At 38.9% G+C, this 27,795-nt stretch overlaps 1 long non-coding RNA gene and 1 pseudogene across 2 annotated transcripts in view; both read left to right on the top strand.

The window, feature by feature from the left end:
• LOC106983019 (uncharacterized) overlaps positions 1–10,959 on the top strand; it is a 52,700-nt gene extending 41,741 nt beyond the window's left edge. For both annotated transcript variants that reach the window (XR_003422388.2, XR_008296001.1), the window contains exon 5: positions 10,638–10,959. This is a non-coding gene — a long non-coding RNA (uncharacterized LOC106983019). The remainder of the gene's footprint in view (positions 1–10,637) is intronic.
• On the top strand, positions 1,429–2,997 carry LOC106989526 (26S proteasome regulatory subunit 4-like; annotated as a pseudogene).
• Positions 10,960–27,795: the final 16,836 nt, after the last annotated feature.

Below are 27,795 nucleotides of genomic sequence, written 5' to 3'. Positions count from 1 at the left end.
TGTCCCTGGAGAGGCAATGCCACCTCTCTCAGATGTGCTCCAAGAAGGAGGAATCTTCTCTCCAAGTGCATCTCAGACGATCCTCAGACGATTATGCCTTCTGCCCCCAAGTTATTTGCCTGCCTTCTCTACAGGAGCACTGCAGCACCTTCAGGGCTCTACACCAGGACTTCTAAAACTACAGCTTTTAAGCCCCGCTGGTTGCAAAAACTCATAAAAATCAGCCCCTCTTATTTTCCCAGTCAATGACTTTGTGGAAGTGTTTTCCTTGTGTGATCCTTTGTGCACTCCTCTCTCCTTTCTCTCTTTTCTCTCTCCATGACCAGGGCTCTCTCCCCTCTGCAGCACCCACAATCCATTTCTCCCCCAAAACATGTCTCCACACCTCCTACCTTCCATGATGTGGCCTCTTTTCTCCCTCTAGGTGTGCAGTTTGTTCTGTCAGTCCTCAGTTTCATTTGTTGGGTATTTAGAATGATTTGTTATTTATCTAGCTGTGTTCAAAGGAAAAGCAAGCCCAGGGTCCTTCTACTACTCCGTCACCTTAGCTCCCACCCACACTTGTCCATTTTCTATCCAAACTGAACAAAGGAAATGCACCCAAATGGATCCTTTCTCCCTCCATTTTATCACAGCAGACATATCCTACTAATGATCAGTGTCAATTAGCCTGCCAGACCAAAACCAGATAAGAACACCCCAAAAAAGAAAATTACAGGCTAATTAATGTCTCTGATGAATATAGATGCAAAATCCTAACAAAATATTAGCAAACTGAATTCAACAATACATTAAATAGCTCATACACCATGATCAAGTGAAATTTATTCCAGGGATGCAAAGATGGTTCAACAAATCAATCAACATGATGTACTACATTAACAACAAAATGAAGGATAAAAATCACATGATCATCTCAATATATGAAGAAAAGCATTTGACAAAATTCAACATTCATTTATGATAAAAACTCAACAAAATGGATACATAGGAATGTACCTCAAGATAATAAAGACCATATATGATAAGCCCACAGCTAACATGCAAAATGGTGAAAAGCTGAAAGCTTTTCCTCTAGTTAGGAACAAGACAAGGATGCCCACTCTCACTACTTTTATTTAACACAGTATTGGAAAGCCTCATCAGAGAAATTAAGCAAGAAAAAGAAATAAAAGGCATCCAAATCAGAAAGGATGGCATGATTTACAGATGACATGGTTTTATATATAGAAATCCATAAAAACTCCATGAAAAAACTGTCAGAACTATTCAACAAATTCATAGTATAGTCACAGGATACAAAATCAATATATAAAATCTACTGTTTCTATACACTAACACTGAGCCATCTATCAGAAAGAGAAATTAAGAAAACAATCTTAATTGCATCAAAAAGAATAAAATACCCATTTGAACGGCTGAAGCAAGATGCGTCAGAGTCAGAGTGGTGATCATGGCCCTGGAGGTGGCAAGAAGGATGACAAGGACAAGAAAAAGAAATATGAACTTCCTGGGGCGCCTGGGTGGCTCAGTGGGTTAAGTGTCTGACTTTAGCTCAGGTCATGATCTCGCAGTTCATGAGTTCAATTCCCACATCAGGCTCTGTGCTGACAGCTCAGAGCCTGGAGCCTGATTCGGATTCTGTGTCTCCCTCCCGACTCATGCTCTCTCTCTCTCTCTCTCTCTCTCTCAAAAATAAATAAACGTAAAAAAGAAATAGGAACGTTCTGTACCAACTAGAGCGGGGAAAAAGAAGAAGGAAACAAAGGGACCAGATGCTGACAGCAAGCTGCCACTGGTGACACCTCACACTCTGCTGGTTAAAATTACTGAAGTTAGAATTAAAGACTGTCTTCTCATGGAGGAAGAATTCATTAGAATTCAGGAACAAATGAAGCCTTTAGAAGAAAAGCAAGAGGAGGAAAGATCAAAAGTGGGTGATCTGAGGGGGACCCCAAAGTCGGTAGGAACGTTGGAAGGGATCATTGATGACAACCATGTGGACCATCGTGTCCATATCTGTGGGCTCAGAACACTGTGTCAAGCATTCTTTACTTTGTAGACAAGGATCTGCTGGAACCAGGCTGCTGGTCCTTCTCAACCACAAGATGCATGCCATCATAGGGGTGCTCATGGATGACACGGATCCCTTGGTCACAGTAATGAAGTTAGAAAAGGTCCCCCAGGAAATCTATGCTGATATTGTGGGTTGGACAACCAAATCCAAGAAATTAAGGATCTGTGGAGCTTCCTCTCACTCATCCTGAATATTATGAAGAGATGGGTATAAAGCCCCCAAAGAGGGCCATTCTCTAAGGTCCACCTGGCACGAGTAAAACCTTATTAGCCAAAGCAGTAACAAACCAAACCTTAGTCACTGCCCTAAGAGTGGTTGGCTCTGAACTTATTCAGAAGTACTTAGGTGATGGGCCCAAACTTGTTTGGGAATTGTTTCAAGTTGCAGAACACGTGCCATCCATTGTGTTTATTGATGAAATTGATGCTATTGGAACAAAAAGATAGGACTCAAATTCTGGTGGTGAGAGAGAAATTTAATGAACAATGTTGGAACTGTGGAACCAGTTGGATGGATTTGATTCAAGGAGTGATGTGAAAGTTATCATAGCCACAAACTGAATAGAAACTTTGGATCCAGCACTTATCAGACCAGGCAACATTGACAGGACAAATGAGTTCCCCGGCCAGATGAAAAGATTATGAAGCGCATCTTTCAGATCCAGATAAGCAGGATGACGCTGGCTGATGATGTAACCCTGGATGACTTGATCATGGCTAAAGATGACCTCTCTGGGGCCGGCATCAAGGCAATCTGTACAGAAGCTGGTCTGATGGCCTTGAGAGAACATAGAATGAAAGTAGCAAATGAAGACTTCAAAAAATCTAAAGAAACTGTTCTTTATAAAAAACAAGAAGGTACCCCTGAGGGGCTCTACCTGTAGCAACCACATTTGCCTTCAAGGAAGTGGTCGGGAGTGTCCCGACTCTTTAGAGGGATGAGGTTGGGGAAGTTGTCCAGAGGAACCCATGTTCCAGTTGATCTTTCTTAGCAAAACCTCCTGTGTACATTTCTAAGTGTTGTGTGTAGAATGCCCACCAGGCTGCCTTCATCTGTTGGCCACGTGCAGTGCCCTCCCCCCAATAAAGCGAGCTCCTCCTAAAATAAATAAATAAATAAAGAAAACCTAAGAATAAATTTAACCAAGGAGATGAAAAACCTATACACTGAAAATTGTAAGACATTGATGAAAGAAATTGAAGAAGACACACATAAATGGAAAGATATTCCATGCTTATGGATCAGAAAAATTAATATTGTTAATATATCTATGTTACTCAAAGCAATCTACAGATTCAGTGCAATCTCTATCAAAATTCCAAAAGCATTTTACACAGAACTGGAACAATCTTATAATTTATATGAAACAAGAAAAGACCCCAAATAATGAAATATTGGGTAACAAAGCGGGAGGCATCATGATACCTGTTTTTGAACTAAATGACACAACTATAGTAATGAAAACTGTATCATATTGGCAGAAAAACAGACACATAGATCAACTGAACAGAATAGAAAAACCTCGAAATAACCCACATAGATATGGTCAATTAATTTACAATAAAGGGGCCAAGATACAATACGGAAGGACAGTTTCTTCAAAAAGTGATGTTGGGAAAACTGAACATCCACATGCAAAAGTATAAGACTAGGCTATCTTACATCATGTACAAAAATTAACTCAAAATGGACTAAAGACTTGAATGTAAGACCAGAAACCATAAAATTTTTAGAAGAAAACAAAGGCAGTAGACTCCTTGACATTGGTCTTAGAGATGATTTTTTGACTCTGACTTTAAAAGCAAAAGGCAACAAAAGCAAAAGTACAGTTAACTCTGAACTGCATGGGTCCACTTACACATGGATTTTTTTCAATAAACACAGTACAGTACTATAAATGTATTTTCTCTTTCTTATGATTTTCTTTTATTAAAATGTTTATTTTCAGAGACAGAGAGAGAGAGAGAGAGAGAGAGAGAGCAAGCACACATTGGAGAGGGACAGAGAGAGAGGGAGAGAGAGAGAATCCTAAGCAGTCTCCACACTGTCAGCAGAGAGCCTGACATGGGGCTCGATCTCACGATCCTTGAAATCATGACCTGAGCCAAAATCAAGAGTTGGTTGCTTAACCTACTGAGCCACCCAGGTGCCCTCTTTCTTATGATTTTCTTTTCTCTAGCTTTATTATAAAAATATAGTATACATGTATACAAACATACAAAGTATTAATCAGCTATTTATGTTATCATTAAGGCTTCCACTCAACAGTAGGCTGTTAGTAGTTACATTTTTGAGGACCAAAAAAATCCACACATGGATGGATTTTCTACTGTGTAGGGTGTCAGCGCCCTAACCTCCACATTGTTCAAACTCAGCTGTGAACAAGTGTAGCTATATCAAACAAAAATCTTCTGAACAGCAAAAGAAACCATCCATAAAATGAGGAGGCAACCTACTAAATGGCAGAAGATATTTGCAAATAACGTATCTGATAAAGGTTAATATCCAAAATGTATAAAGAACTCATACAATTCAATCACAAAAAAAAAAAACAACAAACAATCCCAAACAATTAAAAATTGGGCAGAGGATCTGAATAGTCATTTTTCTGAAGAAGACACACATATTACAAACATGCACATAAAAAGATGCTCAACATCACTAATCATCAGAGAAATGCAAATCAAAACCACAATGAGATATTACTTCATACTTATTAGAATGGCTAATATCAAGAAAATAAGAAATAACAAGTATTGGTGAGGATATGGGGAAAGGGACCTCTTGTACATTGTTGGTGGAAATATAAATTGATGCAGCCACTATAGAAAATAAAAAAGTTGCAAATACAACTAGCATATGATCCAACAATTCCACTTCTAGGTATTTATCCAAAGAAAATTAAAACAGTAATTCAAAAAGATATATGCACCCTTCTGACCTTTGCAGCCAACATTATTTACAGTAGCCAAGATATGGAAACAACCTAATTGTTCACTAACGAATGAGTGGATAAAGAAGATTCCATATGATGGAATACTACTTAGCCATAAAAAGTTACATCTTGCCATTTGAAACAACATGGGTGAACCTAGAAGGTATTATGCTAAGTGAAGTAAGTCAAACAGAGAAAGAAAAATGCCATATGACTTTGTTTATATGTGGTCTAAAAAAACAAATGACAAATCAAAACTCATAAATACTGAGAACAGAATGGTGGTTGGCAGAGGGGACCCTGAGGGTTAGGGAGTATGTGAAATGGGTGAAGACAGTCAAGAGATATAAACTTCCATTTATAGAATAAATAAGTCATGGGATGTAATGTTCAGTATGGTGACTGTAGTCAATAATATTGTATTGCATATTTGAAATTGCCAGGAGAGTAAATCTTAAATGTTCTAGTCACGAAAAAATTTTGTGACTTTGTATAACAAATGGATGTAACTAGACTTATTGTGGTGATTATTTTGCAGTGAATACAGTTATAGAATCATTATGTTGTACACCTGAAATGAATATAATGTTATATGTCAATTGTACCTAAAAACATAATAGCCCTGCCAGACTGGTGTCTCCCCTTCTTCCCTGGTGGTCCTTTGGCTCAAGTTGCTGAGATACACAGGTGGCAGTCACAGCTTAAACTTGAAGGGATTTTTTGCTATGTCTCCTGGAAGAGGTGTTCTCCCTTTGGGAACCAGGAGTTGAAGAGCCCAGAGTTGTGAGGACAGGAAGCACAAATTCCCTATGTGGTTTACTGAATGCGGTGGTAAGTGATGTCACTCCTTGGTTCCCAAGCCATGTATTCTTTCTTTGGGGGCACAGCCCCATATAAGGGTTTTGATTAAAAGTGGGTACTGCTTTGGGGGCACCCCATCATCTGAAATTATTACTGTCCAGCTTTGGTATCCAATTTGCCATTAATACCAGGCCCTATTCCCAGCAGAGTGTGATCACTGGGCACTGTTCCCTCTAATCCTGTCAGGTGGCCTGAGTAGTTTCCTCACTTGTGTGCACTATCAATGCTTTGCTGAATACTTGTGGGAGACCCTCTGCAGAGCTCCAGAGTTCTCTTCCTGTACAGCTCTGTGTCCTACAAACTCTAGCCTCCTTGGCCTCTCTAGATTCTCTGATCTGTCTTTCCAATTTAGGAGGTCTGCTAGGTTTTATCTGATCCCCCACCCTTCACCATGACTTGGAAACTGTCCCAAGGCCTTATCTGGGGCAATAGTAGGGCTTACCTGTCTATTTCCTACCTCGGAGAGCACTCCTTCCCTACCTGATGTCCACTGTCTTGAAAATCATTTTTCATGTATTTTGTCCAGTTTTTTTGTTGTTTCAGAAGGAACAGAGGTCTGTGTAACTCTCAGTGTGTGAAGAATTTAACTGGGGTTTTGTAAACCTCAATGTTCTCTCCAGTTTCTCCATCACTCCTTTTCCATTGGGACAATGTCAGCCGGGGATTTCCTGGCCTGCAAAGCAAAGGCTCACAGGTTAAAATAATAGCAGGACAATAACAAACAAAAACAAATATTCCTTAATGACATCTTTCCTGAGGAAGAGATGCAGAAGATTCTGTTGATTTCTAAACCCTATTTATTCTTGGTTTTGTTTTGTGGGGGAAATTGTCCAACAACACACGTGAGGAACAAAATTGCCCAATTTCAGGAACTTCAAATGTACCTAAGGAGAGTCCATTGTGCCCCCTGAAGCTCTCTCCTCTCAGTAAGATCAATTTCTGCTTGCTTTAATATATAGAGAGTTTAGTTTTTGTTTGTGTATCTTGATCTTTATAGCCCAGTGTCAGTCTCTGTAGTATTGCAGGCACTTTCCTACGTGCCTCACTGATGCAGGGGAGAGAGAGAAAACTGGCCTGGCTCCTGGTGGGGCTCCCATAAACCCTGTTCTCTGTGGGCATCACAGGGAAAGCAGAGGCTAGAACCCTGAGCATTTGACCCCTTACAGCATCTCTGGCTGTTTATAACCTATTCTGTGGCACTGAACTGACATAGAAGTGAAAGCCCAGCTTCTTTAAACTAACACTGTAGGAGAATGAGTGCTTTAAGTGGACTTCACTGAGGTGTACTGAAGATTCATTTTGGTTGATCTCCAAATAGCTCAGGGAAAAAAATTCAACATTCAGCTAAAATGGAGGCAGAAGCCTCCTATCTTACTCCTATATTGCTATCATATAGTAAGAACTTAGAGGATATAGAATGAATCCGAAATTTTATTAAAAATTTAAAATTCTAGGGGCGCCTGGGTGGCGCAGTCGGTTAAGCGTCCGACTTCAGCCAGGTCACGATCTCGTGGTCCGTGAGTTCGAGCCCTGCGTCAGGCTCTGGGCTGATGGCTCAGAGCCTGGAGCCTGTTTCCGATTCTGTGTCTCCCTCTCTTTCTGCCCCTCCCCCGTTCATGCTCTGTCGCTCTCTGTCCCAAAAATAAATAAACGTTGAAAAAAAAATTTAAAATTCTAGGGACACCTGGGTGGCTCAATGGTTGAGCATCCGACTTGTGATTTCAGCTCAGGTCATGATCTCATGGTTCATGGGATTGAGCTCTGCCTGGGGCTCTGTGCTGTCAGCACAGAGCCTGCTTGGGATTCTCTCTCTCCCTCTCCCTGTGCCTCTCCCCCCTCCTCAAAATAATAAATCAACATTTAAAAACTTTTAAAATCTAAAGTTCCACTTATAGTGAAAAACATGCATTTATTGTGTGTGGCCTCAAACAGCCATATTAAAAATTCTTGGCATTTTGATTAAACACACAGATGTACCTTGCACCATTACAATTGCACACAACAATTTAGTTTTTGAAAATATATTGTTTAGATACATCACAAGTTCTGTTAAACATAAGTACTCACTTTCAAATCTGATACTCAAGATGTGTAATTTGCCTGTACACAGGTAAGCTGATGGTTCAATATGCTTTAGTTGGAGGTACAACAGATCAGTTGCTGAAGTTTCCCAGTAGTGTCCATCTTGCACTTTGATGACACCCATAGAATGCTTAAGGGCACTGAAGTTTAGGAGATAAAGGCCAGAGTGTGTTCACTTACCTGCTGAATCAAACTCATGCATAACACAATAAATAGTACTTAAAACCTTCTTTACTATTTCCAGATCTGCCCCAACCACAGACTGTTCTTGCTTTGGGAACAGAAAAGAGAAAGACACCTGTTGAGCATATTTCTTTTTTTTGTAGTGTTCCATTGAAGAAAAAGACTAAATTAGTTTGCTTTCTTTCCTGAATGATGGCAATTTCAGGAAATCCTGGAACAAATTGTTTCCAACTCAATGAATCCAGGTGATTTTCTTTTTTAGTGTGGTGGACATTGGCTTAGGTTAAGCAGATGGACCCATATGAAAAAAAGTCTCTGTATATCTGATCTAGGTCTTATATACAAGCCCTACTAAGCATTTGCAAACACTTTTTGGCTATATTTGACTGTTTAATTATACTTAGTTTAAATTATACTTAGTACAGTTTGGAAATTTCTTACAAAACTAAACATACTCTCACCATATGATATGCAACAATCACTCCATTAGTCACTTCTTTAGTCAAAGGAGTTGAAAACTCATGTCTACACAGGTATCTGCACACAGATATGTAAAAGTGCTTTATTCACAACTGCCAAAACTTGAAAGCAACCAAGATGTCCTTTAGTAGGTGAATAGATAATAACCTGTGGTACATCTAGACAATGGAATATTATTTAGTGCTAAAAAGAAATGAGCTATTAAGCCATGAATAGATATGGAGGAAACTTAAATGTATATTACTGAAAGAAGCCAATCTGAAAAGTCTACATACTCTATGTGATTCCAACCATATGGTATTCTGGAAAGGCAAAGCTATGGAAACAGGTAAAAAGATCAGTGATTGCCAGGGATTAGCAAGAGGGAGGGATGAATAAATAAAACAGAGGATTTTCAGGACAATAAATACTGTAATGATGGATATATGTCAGTATATATGATGGTCCAAACTCATAAAATGTACAACACCAAGAGTGCACCCTAATGTAAACTATGTACTTTGGGTGATCAGGGTGGCTTATGTGTGCCATTGGAGGTTCATCAATTGTAACAAATGTACCTTTCTGTTGGTGTACCACTCCCCATAATAGGGGAGGCTGTGCATGTGTGGGATTGCTCTGCCCTTTTCCCTCAGTTTTCCTGTGAACCTAAAACTGCTCTAAAAAATAAAGACTATTTGAAAAAGATACTTAATAGTGAAATGAAGGATATTCCTACTGTTAAACACCTAATCAAAACTCCTCTTTCAATAATCTGATTAAACTATGGAATGCTAATGCAAGTTATTTTATAGAAACACTTGAAGGGGGAAAAATCAAATGATAGTTCTAAATAACATTTTAAAGGGAGATAAGTTGATCAGCCTCTGAAGGTTAGTGTTTCCTACACTGTCATCTTGCTCCCCCACTGGGATGTGGCTGGACCATGACGTTGAATTTATTACTTTTGTGTTTTTTTCAATACTGTTGGAATTTTCCACGTCATCTTCCTCGCAGACTGAGTATGCTCTCATATTCTGTTAAGAGCAGGATTAGCCCCAAATGACTAGTGTATTAGTTTTCTTAGGCTTCCCTTTTATAGTACCAGAGACTAGGTGGCTTCAACAACAGAAATTTATTGTCTCAGAGTTCTGGAGGCTGAAAGTCCAAAATCAAGGTGTGGGCAGGCGGGCCTCTCTCCTTGGCTTGGTGATGGCTGTCTTCTTTGTATGTCTTTAGTTGGTCTTCCCTCTGTGTGTGTCTGTGTCCTTTATCTATCTATCTATCTATCTATCTATCTATCTATCATCTATCTAATCTATCTAGTTTTTAAAGTTTATTTATTTTGAGAGAGAGAGAGAGAGTGAGCAGGGGAGGGGCAGGGAGAGAGGGAGGGAGAGAGAGAATCCAAAGTAGACTCTGTGTTGACAGCAAGGAGCCCAATATGGGCTCAAATCATGAACTGTGAGATTATGACCTGAGTTGAAACCAAGAGTTAGACACAGGCGCCCCCTAATCTCTTATAAAGGCACCAGTCATTGGAGTAAGGCCCACTCTGATGACCTCTTTCACCTTAATTACACCTTTAAAGACTCCATCTCCAAATGTAGTCACATTCAGAGGTAATATAAAGCCCTTTTTTTTTAAACGTTTATTTATTTTTTTGAGAAGAGAGAGACAGAGCATGAGCGGGGGAGGAGACAGAAAGAGGGAGACACAGAATCTGAAACAGGCTCCAGGCTCTGAGCTGTCAGCACAAAGTCGGACGCAGGGCTCGAACTCACTGACCATGAGATCATGACCTGAGCCGAAGTTGGATGCTTAACCAACTGAGCCACCCAGGCGCCCCCACATTCAGAGGTAATAGGGTTAGAACTTCAACATATGAATTTTGGGAAGATACAGTTCAGCCCACAACAGTTAGGTTCTGACCCAAGCTAAAGGTCTATGGGGTGTGCTTGGAGCGTTCATGACCACTCTGTGTTATAGTCAATTTTTCTGAGAAGGCACCCTTTTGTTTGTTTGTTTGTTTGTTTACAGATGAGACAACTTGTTTTTGGATGTGTTTACCCAAGAGTCTACAACTACATGTTTGCAGTGATAAATATGGAAACTGAGAAGTTTGCTGAGCTGGTCCCATCTCCACATTCATCCAGGCAGATGGCACATGCATCATACCCATCTCCTTTCTGGAAATTACCTAGACAATGCCTCTTAAGATGATCTTTATAAAATATTTCTTCTAGTTGGATGTTTGTCCTGGAAAAATTGTGTGAATATGAAAATGAGTGTCAGGATGAGATGAATGAATTAAAAAGAAGGAAGAATTCCAGAAGTCAGCTTAATTCTGGAACTGAATCAATGTCACTTCTTTCTTCATATGTGAATTCATCTTTCATAGAGTTATCTGATACTTTCCCAACAAAGGCAGATGGAATGTCACCTTTTCCCCCCAAAACACATTATGTGGATTCCATACTAATTACTTCAACAGTATCAATATTGTGAACTATGGCTGCTTTGTATCCTCTTCTCTGTGTATTTAAAATCTTAATATCAAAATTACCCTTGATAGAACTGGGCAGAGAAATACAAGATGAGCTTAGAGCATCTTGAAAGCAGGGAAGTAAGGAAATTCTCACTAAAGAAATAAGAAAGTAAGGAAATAGTAAGGAAGGAAGAGAGATGGAGAGAGAGAAATAGAAATTGGAGGTTGGGGGAAGAGTGGTGAGGAAAAACAGAGGGAAAAAAGGAAAGAAAGAAGGAAAGAAAGAAAGAAAGAAAGAGAAAGACAGAAAAAGAAAGAAAGAAGGGATGAAGGATGGGGGAGTGTCAAAGGGACACAGGAGCCAACCGAAAGAACTCCCAATGGCCAAAGTTAGAAAATTTTGAACAATAACAAAAAATGATAGTAATGGATTATAACACAAAGAATAAAGTAACTATCCATTAATCTATACTGATATAAATGACTAAAGAAATAAATGGAGGAGAAGGGACAAATCTTCCTTAAAGAGAATACCAAATTATATATGTGGGTTCTCCTCCTTCCAGGAGGTGGATCTTAATTCCCCTACTCTTGAATGTGAGCTAGACTTGGTGATTCACTTCCAAAAAATTGAGTGTAGAAAGGGAAAAGTCAGTAACTTTACAGTGGAGAATCCTCGTGGGCATGACCTTAACCAAATGATCAAGGTCAACATCACCAGTGATAAATTGTGTTGATGTGTATTTTTTGACATGAAATGATGAGAACAGCACTTTATATCTGTGGCATTCTTGCCAAACCCATAACCCCAGTCTAATAATGAGAAAACACCAGACCAACCCAACTTGAGGGACTTCTACAATATACCTGACCTTTCAAGTTACGAAAACAAGAAAAGACTGAAAAACTGTCACAGAACAGAGGAGACTAAAAAGGCATGGTTCAAAGCAGAACCCTGGATCACATCCGGAGACAGAGGGCAGACATTAATGGAAAAACTAGTGAAGTTCACATAGTGTCTGTAGTTCAATTAATAGTATTGTACTAGTGTTAATTTCTTAGTTTTGACACATGTACCATGGTTATGTAACGTGTTAACATTAGGGGAAGTTGGATGAAGGGCATATAGGAACCCTGAACTATCTTTGCAACTTTCTGTAAATTGAAAATTATTCCAAAATAAAAATTTAATTTAAAAAGTTACACATGAAAAGCTGCTCAACATCACTTATCATGAGGGAAACACAAATCAAAACCACAATGAACAATCCCCTCACACCTGTCTGAATGACTAATTTCAAAAAAAAACAAAAAATAACAAGTGAAGGATGTGAAGAAAAGAGAAACTTCATGCAGTTGGTGGGAATGTAAATTGGTGCAGTCACTGTGGAAAACAGTATGGAGGTCTCTCAAAAAATTAGAGATAGATCACCATAGAATCCAGCGATTTCACTGGATTTCCAAAGAAAATGAAAACACTAACTTGAAAAGATATTTGTATCTCCGTGTTCACTGCAGCATGATTTACAATAGCCCAGATATGGAAACAACCTAAGTGTCTATCAATGGATGAATGGATAAAGAAGATGTGATACACACAAACACAGATACTCTGAACTGTCATTCAACCATTAAAAAAAATGACATCTTGCCATTTGCTACAAAATGGATGGACTGTGAGGGTATTATGCTAAGTGAAATAAATCAGACAAAGAAAGACAAATACCGTATGATCTCACTTACATGTGGAATCTAAAAAACAAAACAAAAACCAAGTTCATAGATATAGAGAACAGATTGGTGGTTGCCAGAATTGAGGGGTAGAGGGAGAGGGAAATAGGTGAAGGGGGTCCAAAGGTACAAACTTGTAGTTACAAAAGAAATGTCATGGGGATATGATGTACAGCATGGAAACTATGGTTAATAATACGTATTGCACATTTGAAAGTTGCTAAGAGAGTAAATCTTAAAAGTTCTCATCATAAGAAAAAATGTATTATGTATGGCCACAGATGTTAACTTACTGTGGTGATTATTTGCAATATATACAAATATTGAATCGTTATGTTGTATACCTAAAACTACTATAATTTAATACCTCAAGTTTAAAACAATCCAGGGAAGGATAAAAAATTATAATCATTTTTCTAATTAACTCAATGACTATCCTAGTGTTTTTTCAGTGGTGAAGGTGTTGTAAGCTTCTTCTCTGGTTCTAAATTAATCTCTGGTTCAAGCCTTTAGCCTAAAGTCTATAACCAAATCTTGCTTAGGGACATCAAATGTCTAAGGTGCATTTTCAAAACTACACTAAATATGTAAAAATATCTCCATCTAAGGTCAATAGGTTTGAGAATACAAGGGGCCAAACAGCCATAATGGCCTGTATCTCAGTGGGCAATAGCATTAACATTGCCAGAGGGATAGCCCCAGAACACAAATAAGGTTGCTTGGCCATATAGCTACAGGAGGAATCTCTGCCAGGACTTCAGGATAAGTGTCCACACTCGTTGCTACAGCCTCAAGAGCAAGCCTACAAATGAATATTATATTTTTGTTATCGAAAGTTTCGAACTCAAATTCTAAAAGTATAACACTCTAGTGAAGGAGTAATAATATTGCCTCACACTTAGCAACTACATTCTTGCTCTTATTGCTATGCTATTTGCAACACCAAATAAGTGCTGGCTTTTAATGGCACATCAAAAAAATATAATTAATCCTTTTGTGGTGAGCCCTTATAGACATTTCCCCTTTTGAAGCCAACATTGTGGCTGGATCAGCTCTCGTGGTTCCCGTGATTGCAAGACATACCTCAGCAACAACGACGAGGAAACTTTGAAAACACAAGGTACTCTGGAAGACACGTGGGGTCTCATCACCTTGCTGAGCCCTGCAGGACCCTCCAAAGGGCCCACACCTGTGCCTCATGACAGAGCAAGCACATGGATGCCAGCTGGCCAGAGAGCCAGGCACCCTCATTTGGGAATAGCAACAATCAACCAAGACAGGGACCAACATATTTTGGATTTTTTTCCCCTAGAAAAAGCAAATTATGTCATGGAAAGTTCTAAAATACATGATAGCCATTTCCATGCAGTATACTTTGCTACAAAATAACCCCATGTGCTTAGAAACAAGAACTCGGGCTTTAAAAAAAAAAAAAAAAGCAGATCACAGACCTTGTGAATGAAGCCCTACCCTATCTCAGTGCTTATAGCAGCATCCTGGTTGCTGTTAAGCCTCACAGGGAGGAGAAGGTGGTTTGTCCTGGGCTCTAAGAGGAGGAGGTGATGGCAGGAGCCCAGGTGAGTGCACATGGCCACGATGTTTAACATGGTAGGGCATGGGGTCCCTCCATCCTGCACAGTGTGATGTGTGACGGTACACCTGTTGAAATGTTGCTTCCTCCAGATCTGATCCCGGAACTCTGCAGGATGGCTCTCAGAAAGTCCTGTTCCAGAACAGAGGTATTTCTTAAAATAAGATGTGTGTTCTAAGTGGCTTGACCACCAGCTCAGAGGCTAGTGCACGGCAGAAAATAGTTTAGTGTTTTAATTATCATATTTTCTAGAAGTAACTCGATACCTAGGGGTCCTAGCTTGGGTGAATCAAAAGCCCTCCATCTTTACCTGCAGGCAGCATTCTCCAGTATGTTTACACAACTTTTGTTTAATATGTCTGTTTCTCTAGATCCCAAACTATAGGGAATTGTTTTCTTAAAGAATTCTTATGAAGTCTGTTGTTTTCAGTGTGATGAGTAAACAAAAAAAATGTGTTTTGGGTACCCCATTTTTCTCTATCATGTTCTTAATGACTTCATATATTTTATATTCTTTGTACCTGAATCAAAGATGATTAATCATGGATATTATAGCACATAATTTGGGAGTTTTACTCTCTTAAGAAATTTTTGAGAGCCCAGAAACAGAACCACGTGTGTATGGGAATTTCTTGCTATTGCAAGTCTGGAGGTCTAAAGTTTGTTTTGCACTCATGGCCTCTTAAGGGTAGGCCTGTTTTTTTTTTTTTTTTCTATTTGCAATAGAGTTCTAAAATATTATCATTTCAATGTGTAACCAATGTAAAAAATTAAGATATTCTAGCTTCTTTTCTTACTGAGTCTTTGAAATCTGGTGTTTATTTTACACTTCCGGTACATCTAAACCTGACCATTTTGACTAGCCCCATTTCTGGTGTTCACCACCTAAATGAGGCTTGCCTAGTTGTAGACGTAATTCTCAAACGTGCCTTGTTTGTTTGCTTCCTCACCCTCAAGTCTGTCTTTCAACTTGATGGGAATCACCTGGCAACTGTGTTATGCTAGAGTGGTTAGTGGTGGAGTAGATGGTGGCAGTCCTAATCTGATTTGGCTGTAGTGCTGATTCCCTCTGTGTAATTAAGGAACCTGGGTGTACTAGTGAAGCTTTTAGGGTTTAGATTCTTGGTTCAGCTTTTCTGACCCAAAATTTTATGCTACTTCCTCGTCTCTGTTCTCAAACCAACTGTTGTCACCTGTGCTCAACTCTTCCTCATCATCCTTGCTGAATGCAGCAAATAAACACTGACACGTGCTAGCACTCCAACTTGTCCAACCATTTTCCTTATGACGATAGTCTCCAGTGGGCACTTGGTCTACCTTCCAAGTTATCCCAGGTGACAGTTTCACCAATGGTTTACCAAATGTTGGTTTGGCCTATGAAATCTATTTCCTGGTAGCTTGCCCTCAATTGCTAAGCTACGGTTACATATTTTGGTTTTAGTATGGCAGCACCCCACTTCAGACCGGGAATTTCTGATAAGGGATAATGTTAGATGCTCTAGCAGTCCCCCCAAATTTCCATGGCTTTACATGATCAAAGTTCATTTTTTTCTCGTATAATAATCCAGCTGGTGGGAATGAGGCTCTGTCTGTCTTGTGGATCCCAAATCCCCTAAGGCCTAATAATTCTCTGCTTTCAGCCAGAATGGGGGAAAAAAGGGAGTGTAGGGAAAGTATGAGTACTTAAAAGTCTTGGCCTGAAATTGACACATTGCTCACATTTCATTGATTAGAAAATAATCCCCTGGCCACATGAACAGCAAGGGAAGCTGGAAAGGGTAATCTTGGTACCCAGGAAGAAAAGGAGAGCTTGGGTTTTGTTGAGTGGTAGCCATCCTTACCATATGAGTGAAGTTGGCATTTAACATCCCTTTGCATACTTTTTTTTTTTTAAGAGAGAGAGGGCAAAAGTGGGGGAGAGGGGCAGAGAGAAAGAGAGAGAATCTTAAGCAGGCTCCACGCTCATCATGGAGCCCGATGTCAGTCTCCATCTCATGACCTGAGCTGAAATCAAGACTCAAATGCTTAACTAACTGAGCTACCCAGGCACCCTTCTTTTTCATACATTTCTTGTCTGGTGTTTGGTATTCAAGGTTAGATTTGATTGTCCTAGTCCTAAAAAGATATAAATTAGGAGTAGTAGTTCTTTTTTTGAAAGAATTTGGGGAAGACTAAAATTTACCCATTTTTTAAATGATTGGTAGATTTTTCCACTCAAGTGCTTTGCTTCTTTGTAGAAAGAGTTTTAACCATTGATTCAGTTTGTTAAGTGGTTATAGAATGATTCAGGTTTTCTATTCTTATTAATTTTGGTAGGCTCTACTTTTTAAAGAAATTGATCCATTTCTTTATTTTTTTATGTTTATTTTTGAGAGAGACAGACAGACAGATACAGAGTGTGAGCAGAGAAAGGGAGGCACAGAATCCAAAGCAGACTCCAGGCTCTGAGCTGTCAGCACAGAGCCTGATGTGGGGCTTGAACCCACAAGCTGCAGGCTGATGACCTGAGCTGAAGTTGGATGCTTAACCAACTGAGCCACCCAGGCACCCCAGAAATTGATCCATTTCAATGAATTTTTCAATGAACTTGATAAATATGTTCACAATATACACTCCATGTCTTCTTTTATTTCTGCAGCATTTGGAAGTGTTTCCATTTTCATTTCTAGTATTTATCTACCTCTTTTAGGAATGTAGTTGAGGTTGTTCTCCAGCAAGACCAGGGTATAAGCCAGGAAAGGTGAAAACATGGAATTGATGGCCTCTAACCCTGGAGGGAAGGGCAGGAATCCTGGGAGACAACTGTGTGATGGCCTCTGAAAGTCTCAGCCCACAAAGGAGAAGAGGAGTAAGGGTGGTCTTCAGGAAAAAAAGAGGGAGACAGTTCACTGAATGGAGAGTATGACTAAAAGTTTTGGGGGAAAGGCAGATCATTAAAGAAAATGAACTGAGAAAATATAAGGGATAAAACTGCACAAGAAACATATAAGCCAACATAAAATGTGACATAATTATAAGGAATTAATGGAGTGTAAAAATAGAGAACCTTATCTTTCCTCCATGCTAGAGATACTGTCTTTCAAGTGGACCGGTGTCATAAAATTGAATCCACAGAGGAATCAATGTAATTCTAACAATGCCATGCAGCCCAGCATGGGAAAATATTTGTATAACCATAATAATAAAATGCTTTTATGGATTTCAACTTAGAGAGTGCGTAGGGATGGGCAAACACTTCATTGAAGGACAGAAGTAGAGTTTAATAAGCCTTGAAAAATATTCTAAAACGTAAAAACTACAGTTATTCTCATAATGTACATCTTTATACATATGTCCCATTATTTCTTTAGGATGAGTTTCCAGGGGCTGGGTGTCTGCAAATATGGGTGTACATTTAGAATTAATACACTCTCCTTAGAATTAAATCACCCTCTGGAAAAGTGTACCAATTCATAGTCTCTAGGATGTCTCCCCAATCCTATCTGCTTCAGTTCTAGGAAATCCTCAGAGCTTCTGGCCTGTTTATGGTATCCTTCTCTGTTTTCCAGCCTTGCTACAGTTAGTTCCCTGTCTATTACTATTTAGTGGAACCTTTCAAAGTATTTTTGCATCAGGCGGGAGTTGGAGCATGTGTCCTCAAATTACCATCTTGAAAGCAGGAGGCCCCTGCCAGCTTTTTAAATGTAAATTTTTTTTTCTTCCTGATTATAAAAGTAATGCATGCTCATTGTAGAAACAGTGTGAAGTGAAGAGAAAACACCTGAGCTTTCAAAAAGGCCTAGGAGTAGGAGCATACTGGCCAGGGCAGTCTGTTCTGTGGAGAGTGGTGAAGAGCCTTTTTGGTGTCTCATCTGCTGGGGCAGGGAAAGGAAAAAAACCACCTCTTTCTCCCTCTTGTTTGCCAAAAATATTAAGAGACCAAGATCATCTGGTTTTGCCTGGTAATTTTCCCAGTGGAAGCAGCAAGGCTTTATTTTGGTATCTTCCTGTGATCATTGGTTCTCCTACAATTGGGTTTGCCCCAATGTCTTTCTTTGGCCTCCCTGTACTCCTGAACAGTGAGCCCCATACCCTGGAACCCTGCTGACTGTGCCTGTTCCTTCCTGCAGCAAGATCATTCAGCTGGTTCATTTAGAACTGCTAATGACTTAAAAATCTATATGAAACGTATGTTACATCAGCCTGTGCCTGATGGATTGCCACCACCACGGGGAGAAAAGGAACTCTGCTAAACCAGTTAGATCCAGACCTGATTGGTAAAGAACCAGATGTCCTCAGGGGCTCGGGCACCCCTTGGAAGTCTGTTGGAACTTGACCTGAAATTCTTTCCACAGCCTTGGATTTTCAGTTTCCATACACTTCCTGTCTTTGTTCTCTTGTGGTTTTCTTCTCTGTTCCCACTTCACATCAGCAACCTCGATTCACAGACATCTGACACATTCAGTAAGTGAAGTTTCATAGGGAGAGACCATTTCCAGCACCACTCACCTCCAACCTTGTCTTTTGTCTTTACTCTCCCTCACCCCCCATGCCTCCCTACCCTCACACCTGCCCAACCACCCATATGCAGGGCCTTAGAAAGGGCGACCCATCCAGGCTCCCAACCATTCACATTACACCAGATTGCCTATCCCCAACCCACTGAAATCCCAGGGAATTAAAATGTCTCCATCTTGTTTTTTTTTTTTTTTTTACTTTATTATTTGAAAAGAATGCTCTTCTGTGATGGTTGGTTTTATATGTCACCTTGGCTGGGCTACTGTACTTACTTATTTAATCAATCACTGATCTAGGTGTCTCTGTGAAGATATTTCACAGATGTGGTTAACATCTACAATCGGTTGACTTTAAGGAGACCCTCGATATGGGTGCACCCCACCCCATCCCATCAGTTGGAGGCTTTAAGACCAAACACTGAGGTTTTTCCTAACAGGAAGTTCTGCCTCAAGACTGGAACGTTAACTCCTGTTGGAGGTGCCAGCCTGCCAGCCTGCCCTACACATTTTGGACTTGCCAGACTCCACAATCATGCAACCCAATTTCTTTTTCTTTTTTTTTTTTTTTCATTTATTTATTTTTGAGAGACAGAGCACAAGTGGGGAGGGGCAGAGAGAAGGAGACAGAATCCAAAGCAGGCTCCAGGCTCTGAGCTGTCAGCACAGAGCCCGACGCTGGGCTCAAACTCACAAACTGTGAGATCATGACTTGAGCCGAAGTCGGACGTTTCACTGACTGAGCCACCCAGGCGCCCCCATACAACCTGATTTCTTAAAAATACATCTCTTTACACACCCACACACACCTATATGAATATTTCTTGTATAAATGTATATCTTCTGTTTTTTCTTATTGGTTTTATACACATCCTATTGATTCTATTTTTTTGGAGAACCCTGACAGATATACCTTGTGTATTTGTTGCAATTCATAACTGAAGCATATTTAGTATAGACATTTACAAATCAGAGGAAAAATCTTACCAGCAATTTTACCACCATCAGAAAATAATCACTATTAACCTTTGAAGAGCTATGTGTAGGTGTACATATATCAAAAAGGTGTATTTTACACTTTTAAAAAACATGTTTATTTTTATTTTGCAAGAGAGTGAATGGGGGATGGGGCAGAGGGAGAGAGAGAAAATCCCAAAGAGTCTCCATGCAGAGACTGACACGGGTCTCGATCTCCTGTACTGTGAGATCATGCCCTGAGCAGAAACCAGGACTCAGATGCTTAACTGACTGAGCCACCCAGGGGTCCCTACACATTTTTATAAATAGCTTTCCCACTTAATATATTATGAATAGCTTTCTATGTCATTAAGTATAGAGATACATAATTTTAAATGGTTGCCAAATATTACGTTGCTGGCTTTACTGGAATTTCTTTAATCCCTCTCCTAGTATTGGAAGATTACATTGTCGATTTTCATTATTATAAACAACGTTGTAAAAAAACATCCTTGCACATATATCTTTGTGCCCTTGGTCTATGATTTCTAAAGGAAAAATTGTCCTGGCCACCCTCTCATGCTCCCACACACCCATACCCCCTGAGGATATTTTCTATAAAACAGTGATCTGCTTGGGCTGTTGACCTAAGTGGGGCTCATACATTGTTAGAGCTGGAAAGACCTTACAGATCTGGTCAAGCCTCATCATTTTCTCATAAATGAAGGCCATGAGAGGGGATGTAATTCCCCAATGTTACAAAGCCAGCTGAGCACTACTGATCAGGGCCCAGAACCTAAGTTTCACTAAATCTGTGCTTTAAGATGAATTGAGTGCATTCCCTTCAATTGGTGGATTTTATCTCTGCAGAGCACTACACCCTGTTTAGGTAATGTCCTTCAGTTGTGTGAAAGTCAACATTCAGGGAAAATGTCTTTAGCATTTTGCCCCAGGGAAGCCAGCCCAGTGAAAGATGAAAGAGAAAAACTCAAGTTCTCAATTTCTGGAGGACCTAACTTCTGTGACTTTTTGATTAGGTAAACTATCCTGCAGGCAAGATAGTGGTTGCTGCTAAATCAATGTGCACAGTAATTATTCATGACAATAAAATATCCTTTTTATTAGGCAAAAAAGTTTTTACATTATAAAAATAACATATGGTCTTGAAAGCCAGGCATTTTGAAGAGTAGGAAGAAAACAAATTTTCTGTAGTCCTATCATCTAAAGATGTTAATATTTTAGTTAATTTATTTCTAGTTTTTGTGTGTTTGTAATTTCTATAATATGAAGTTATGAGAGTCTATATAGATTTTTTTCCTTACTGTCACATTGTAAACATTGCCTTTGTTATTATATAGTCTTCATAAATATAATTTTAATAACTGCATAATAACATTAATGTGCCAGTGTAGCATTCCCCTATTATTGGACACGTGGTTGTTTCTACTCTTACACTGCAGGAGATAGAGACGGGGACAGAAAAAGGTCCTCCAAAGGATGTATAGGTTGGTAATGGTGGAAATGGTATTTCAAGGTTAACGTGTATTGGTAGCCCTAGTCTGCACTTCTGTTCAATAGACAGTAATAACTACAAATAAGATAACCAGGATAATTCTAACCTGACATTATTCTTAGAGTCTTGAGCACCTGTTTGAAGGAGGGACTCTTAACATTCCTATTCAATCTAAGGATTTAAAAAAATGATCACTTGTCCTGTACATTAAATTTGCAAGATTCTTTATAGGCTGATAAAGTCCTTACAGCCCCATTTTGTAAAACTGTCCTCTGCAAACGAATTGCCTGGGAAATATGTTAACATTTAGACTCCTGAGCTCACCTGTAGAAAGTCTGATTTGGGATTAGGATGGGAGCTGAGGATATGCATTCTTATCCAGCACTTCAGGTGCTTCTAATACAGGTTAGACATCAGCCCACCTCAAGGAATTATGATGCTTGTTAGTGGAGTATCTTCTGCAAGATGGATGGGCACATGTCCCACATGTTCAAGTCCATTCATCCACAGAATATTTCTCCCATGCCTCAGCAGTTAGCGATGAATCAGATCTTTCCCCCCATACAAATGCAACTTATCCTTAATTGCAGCTGACATTTTACATCAAGATTAAGTTATAAATGATAGCAGGTATTACTGACTATCCCTTCTGTGGTAGGTATAAATCTAAACATTTTTTCTTAGTTTCAGTTTATTAAAAGGGAGAATTAGACCCTTTGTTTCACAAAATTCACCATAGTCTTCTATTGGACTCTTTTCAAGCAACGATTATGCTTTGACTAGATCTTAGAGTGGTGCACACTGTAAATATCTGTCTTTCCTATGAGCCCCCAGATTACATGAAGACAGAACTGTGGCCAATTATAACAGAGCAATGCTCTGTAGCACAGTCCAAAATAGACTTGTCCATCTTACTGAAGTCACAGCAGTAGGAGACATGAAATGTAACCCATAGTTCAGGGCCTTACTAACAGATATGGCCAACTGGGCTAAAAACAATGGCCATTAAGAAAAAATGGACTCAACAACAAAAAGACAATGCTAAAAAATGGGCAAAGGGCTTGGGTAGACATCTGTCCAAATGGACATTAAATACATGAAAAAATGTTTAGCATCATTATTCATTAGGGAAATCCAGATCAAAATCACAATGAGATACCATTTTATACCCACTAAAATGGCTATAGTGATCATCATCATCATCATTATAAAGAACTTAAGTATTGGTGAGGATGTGGAGAAATTGTAACCCATTGCTGGTGGCAATGTAAAATGGTATATATAGCCTCTGTGGAAAATGATTTGGCAGTTCCTCAAAAAAGGTAGAACCACCACATAACCCAGCAATTACACTCTTAGGTGTATGCCCAGAAGAATTGAAAACAGACCCTGAAACAGATACCTATTTACCAATGTTCACGGCGGCATTATTTACAGTGGCTCAAAGTTGAAAACAAACAAGTGTCTGTTAACAAATGAGTGGCTAAACAACAAATGGTATATACATCCAACTGAAAACACTCCGTCATAAAAAGGAATGTAGTTCTGGTACATGCTTCATGTGGGTGAACCTCAAAAGCATTATGCTAAGTGAAAGCAGGCAATAATAAAAGACCACCTATCATATGATTCCATTTATATAAAATGTCTGGAATGGGCAAATCAGTAGAGAGACAAAATAACTGAGGGCTGGTGGGGGGGTGGGTATGGTAGGGGGATAAGTAAGATATTCGGGTTTCTGTTTGTGGAGATGAAAACATTCTAAAATTGATCGTGGCGATGGATGTGCAATTCTGTGAATATGTTGAAAAGCATCGAATTGTACATTTTAAATGTGTGAAATGTACGGTATATATATTTCAACAAGCTGCTTTAAAAAAGGAAGAAAAATTGGCATAAATACATTTATAGCTTAAATTCCAGGGGCGCCTGGGTGGCTCAGTCGGTTAGGTATCCGACTTTGGCTGGGGCCATGATCTCGTGGTTCGTGGGTTCAAGCCCAGCGTCAGGCTCTGTGCTGGCAGCTCGGAGCCTGGTTCGGATACTGTGACTCCCTCTCTCTGCCTCTCCCCCACTTGTGCTCTGTCTCTCAAAAATAAACATTAAAAAAAATTAAAAAAGAAAAAGGCTTATAGCTTATATTCCAGATTCAGAGGGATTTAAAAAAATCAGGATAACTATTGACATGGAACTCTGCTCATAATTTTATTTAAAAAATTTTTTTTAAACATTTATTTATTATTGATAGAGATAGAGCATGAGCGTGGGTGGGGTAGAGAGCGGGGGGAGACACAGAATCTGAAGCAGGCTCCAGGCTCTGTGCTATGGGCTCGAACTCACCAACCGTGAGATTATGACCTGAGCCCAAGTCGGATGCTTAGACAACTGAACCACCTAGGCGCCCCAGAACCCTGCTTATAATTTTAAAAGAAAAAGAGACAACAGAATACTTTAAGAAAACAAAACACCCAAAAGCTATGTATTAGTGCACAGGTTGTTGTCCAAAAAACCTATAAGCTGGCATTAAGTTGCAAATTGATATTAGATGATGAAAACTGGAAATATTTTCTTTTGCATTTTGGCTAAAGGTACATGCTCAGGAGAATGTTTTCTGACCTCTTCCATATATATACGTGCCTGTGAGTGCACACCTACATGTATTGTGCATATAAATTTATGTATAACCTAAGATGCATGCATATACATGCAAACGCTATGCATGTTTTAGATATTCACATGCAGAGATCTAAAAATTGCTGGCCAGATCCTTTCTTATTCCTTTGTGGCTGAACTTGTTCTCCTTACTTGCATTCTGTGAAGAATGCTCTTGATTATGTGAATAACCATGAGCGACTGATGGGCCTTGTATGGAAACTTCCTATGCACAGCATCTAATCCCTTCTGGGTTCCAGCTCCTGTTTCCCTAATGTCTTTCACAGTTTGGCCAATCCACTTGTTAATTCAACCAAAGAACTGGTGATAAAAGTTTACATCCTGAGACTTTGAATGGAGCCCATTAGAGTGGGAAGGAGTGGAAGGAAAAACATAAGGAGAAAAACAATTTTTCAGAAAAAGATTTTTTTGCCACATTTTGGTGGTTTGGTTTAAAAGGTCGGAAATGGAGCACACACATTCCAGTAGGTCCCAGGAAGAGCCTGATGTGTGTGAAGAACACTGTGCCTCCTGGCCCAAGAGTTTTTCATGTAGCTGTTCATCTGATCCTTTGTCATAGAGGTATGCACTATTGTTTCCACATGACCTGAAGTATTGTTCTTAAAATCTTTGCCCTTATGATTTTTTAAATAGACTTTCTTTTCTACAGCAGTTTTAGATTCACCACAAAATTGAGCAGAAAGTTCAAAGTTCCCTTATACCCCCTGCCCCACACACTCACAGCCTTCCTACAACCACCATGCCTTACCAGAATGGTACATTTGTTACAATGAATGGGCCAACATTTACACACCATTGTCACCTAGAGTCTGTGGTTTACAGTTGGGTTCACTGTCGGTGTTGTTTATTCTATGAATTTGTCCGTTCTAGTATCATCCAGAATAGTTCCACTGCCCTGACAATCCTCTGTGCTCTACCTGTTTATCCTTTCCTCCCCCCAATCCCTGATATTTTTACTGTCTCCATGGTTTTTGTTTTGTAGATTTTTAAAAAAATTTTTTAATACAAGTATAATGAACATACAATGTTACATTAGTTTCAGGTGTACATCATATTGATTCAACAATTCAATGCATTACTCAATGCTTAAACACAGTAAGTGTAGTTATCTGTCAACAAAATGGTATTACAACATTACTAACTATATTCCCTATGCTGTACTTTTCAGCTCTATGACTTATTTATTTCATAACTGGAAGTTTGTACCTCTTAATCCCCTTTATCTATTTCACCCAACCCCCTACTTACCTTCCCTCTGACAACCATTAGTTCTCTGTATTTAAGAGTCTGTTTATTCCCTTTTTTAGATTCCACATATAAGTAAAATCCTATGGAACTATTTTGCTCTTATTTCACGTAGCCTGATATCCTCTAGGTCCATCATGTTGTTACAAATGGGAAGACCTCATTCTTTTTTAGTGCTGAGTAATATTCTATTACATGTATATACCACATCTAATTTATCTTTTCATCTGTCAATGGACATTTGAGTTGCTTCAATAACTTGGTTATTGTAAATAACTCTGCAAAAACATAAGGGTACACATATATTTTTGAATTAGTGTTTTCTTTTTCATTGGGTAAATAACAATAGTGGAATTACCAGGTTGTATGGTAGATCTATTTGTAATTTTTTGAGGAAACTTCATATTGTTTTCCACAGTGGAAATTTACATTCCCACCAACAGTGCACCAGGGTTCTTTGTTCTCCAAAATTTCACCAACACTTATTGTTTCTTGTTTTTTTGATTCTAACCATTCTTACAGGTGTGAAGTGCTATCTCATTATAGTTCTGATTTGCATTTCCCTGACAATTAGCGATGTTGAACATCTTTTAGTGTGTCCATTGGACATCCATATGTCTTTTTGGAAAGATATCTATTCAGGTCCTCTGCCCATTTTTAATCAGGTTATTTGTTTTTCTGGTGTTGAGTTCTATAAACTCTTTGTATATTTTGGATATTAACCCCTCATTGAATGTATCATTTGCAAATATATTCTCCCATTCAGTAGGGTTGCCTTGTTGTTTGTTGATGGTTTCCTTTACTGTGCAAAAGCCTTTTATTTTGGTGTAGTCCCAATAGTTTATTTTTGCTTTAATTTCCCTTGCCTCAGGAGATCTATCAAGAAAAAATGTTGCTAAGGCCAATGTCAAAGAAATTACTGCCTAAGTTTTATGGTTTCAGGTCTTACATTTAGGTCTTTAATCCTTTTGGAGTTTTCTTTTGCAGAAGATGGGAAAAAATGGTCCAATTTCATTCTTTTGCATGTAGCTGTCCAGTTTTCCCAGCACCATTCATTGAAGAGACTGTTTTTTTTGGGTTTTTTTTTTTGCCATTGTTTATTCTTGCTTCCTTTGTCATAGATTAATTGACCATATAAGCATATGTTTATTTTTGGGTTCTCTATTCTGTTCTATTGATCTCTGTGTCTATACTTGTGTCCATCTCATACTGTTTTGATTACTACAGCTTTTTAGTATATCTTGAAATCTGGGATTCTAATACCTCTGGTTTTGTTCTTCTTTCTCAAGATTGCTTTGGCTACTCAGGGTCTTTTGAGGTTCCAGACAAATTTTAGTATTATTTATTCTAGTTCTGTGAAAAATATCTGTAGTTTGCTTTGGTAGTATGGATGTTTTAACAATATTAATTCTTCCAATCCATGAGCACAGAATATCTTTTCATTTGTGTCATCTTCAGTTTCTTCAAATAAATTTTCTATCCCCTTTATCTCTCTTTTTTTAAGGATCCCTATAAAGATTTTGGACCATTGTGTTTTGATTTTTCTCCATCTGTTTTTTATTTCCTCTTTGATTTCTTGGTTAGCCCATTCATTATTTGGTAACATGTTGCTTAGCCTCCCTGTATTTATGTTCTTTCTGGAGTTTTTCTCATAATTGACTTCCAGTTTCATACCACTGTAGTCAGAAAAGATGCTTGATATGACTTCAATCTTGGATTTATTGATACTTATTTTGTGAACTACATGTGATCTATCCTGGAGACTATTCCATGTGCACCTGAGAAAATTTGTATTCTGCTAGTTTTGGATGAAATGTTCTGTATACATCATTGTGTTCATCTGGTCTATTGTGTTGTTCAAAGCCACTATGTTCTTGCTGATTTTTCTCCCTTCTGTTGATGTAATTAGGACATTAAAGCCCCCTACTATTATTGTATCACTGTCAATTTCTCTGGTTTTATCTGTTAATCATTTATGTATTCAGGTGCTCCTATGTTGGATGCATAGATATTTATAATTGTTATATCCTATTGTTGGATTGTTCTCTATCATTATGTACTGTCCTTCTTTGTCTCTTGCTGCAGTCTGTAAGTTTATTCATTTTTAGAGAAAGAGAGAGTGTGTGCATGCATGTGCGAGCAAGCAGGGAGGGGCAGAGAGAATCCCAAGCAGACTCGGTGCTGTCAGTGCAGAGTCTAATGTGGGGCTTGAACTCACAAACCATGAGAATGTGACCTGAGCTGAAGTCAGACCCTAACCAACTCAGGCCCCGCTATGGTCTTGTCTTAAAGTCTACTTTGTCTGATACAAATAGCTGGGATTGCTACTCCAGCTTTTTTTCTTTTGGGGCTTCCATTTTTATGGTATATGATATATGGTATATGTTTTTCCAGCCCTTCACTTTTAGTCTTTAAGTGTGAAATGACTCTCTTATAGGCAGCAGGTAGATTTTTTTTTTAATCCATTTATGTCTTTGACTGAAGTATTTAGTTCATTTACATGAAAA

Source organism: Acinonyx jubatus, chromosome B1 (genome assembly GCF_027475565.1).
Source record: "Acinonyx jubatus isolate Ajub_Pintada_27869175 chromosome B1, VMU_Ajub_asm_v1.0, whole genome shotgun sequence".
Lineage (NCBI taxonomy): Eukaryota > Metazoa > Chordata > Mammalia > Carnivora > Felidae > Acinonyx > Acinonyx jubatus.
This window is presented reverse-complemented; position numbering and strand designations above follow the sequence as displayed.